Source organism: Malurus melanocephalus, unplaced genomic scaffold (genome assembly GCF_030028575.1).
Source record: "Malurus melanocephalus ecotype Western Australia unplaced genomic scaffold, MMel_1.1 scaffold_846, whole genome shotgun sequence".
NCBI classification, from domain to species: domain Eukaryota; kingdom Metazoa; phylum Chordata; class Aves; order Passeriformes; family Maluridae; genus Malurus; species Malurus melanocephalus.
Window position 1 is genome coordinate 19,697 of NW_026624078.1, and position 855 is coordinate 20,551.

An 855-nucleotide genomic window follows, 5' to 3' on the forward strand; every position below is an offset into this window, starting at 1 on the left:
AAAAATCTCCTTTTTGCCACACTTTCGAATGAAGATAAAAATTTCAAAAATGAATTAAATAATTCTCTTTTCCCCTTCCTGGGTGTGGAAGCAGCAGGGTGATCCTGGAAAGCCCAGGTGGTTTTTCCTGGTTCAGCTGCCACTGGGTGGCTCCCGGGCACAGCACCCCGGGAATGCCAAGGTTGGCACCTGGGGTGGCATTTGGGGTGGCATTTGGGGTGGCATTTGGGGTGGCATTTGGGGCTGGCACAGCCCTGGTGATCCCCACCCTGAGCCAAACACCGTGGCTGGTGCTCCTCTTCCTCGTTTGGCTTTGGGAGGTGAGAGCTGCCAGCAGGAATTGAAATTTTAATTTATTTTTATATATTTTTTAGATATATCTATAACATTTTTATATAGCTATTTTTAACATATATATATATGTTAACATTATAGCTATTTTTAATATATATTTATATATGTTTGGGCATAAAATATGGGGTTTTCCCCCATTTTCTTGGCTTTAAAAGATGACACACGGTGCGTGCTGGCTCCTGGTGGGAGGATCAGCTCTGGAGGCCGATGTGGAGCTGGTGGAGAGGACAAAACCCACGGTTAATGTGCAAAGAATTGGCCATTTGTCTTGGCACCCTGGGAAAGCCCTGGGCAGCCACTTCTCAGCCACGGCAGAGCCCCTGCAGCAAATGTGGGGTTTGGGGGCCAGAAATGACCCGGGCTCCACCTCTGAGTGTCCCATTCATCTCCCGGCCCTGACCCATCCCATCGCTCCAGCCCAGCCCTAAGCCACGCTTTAAACCTCGGCTGTGCCCAGATAAAACCCGGGAGGAGCTGGGAGAGGGTGGAGCAGGGTGAGGA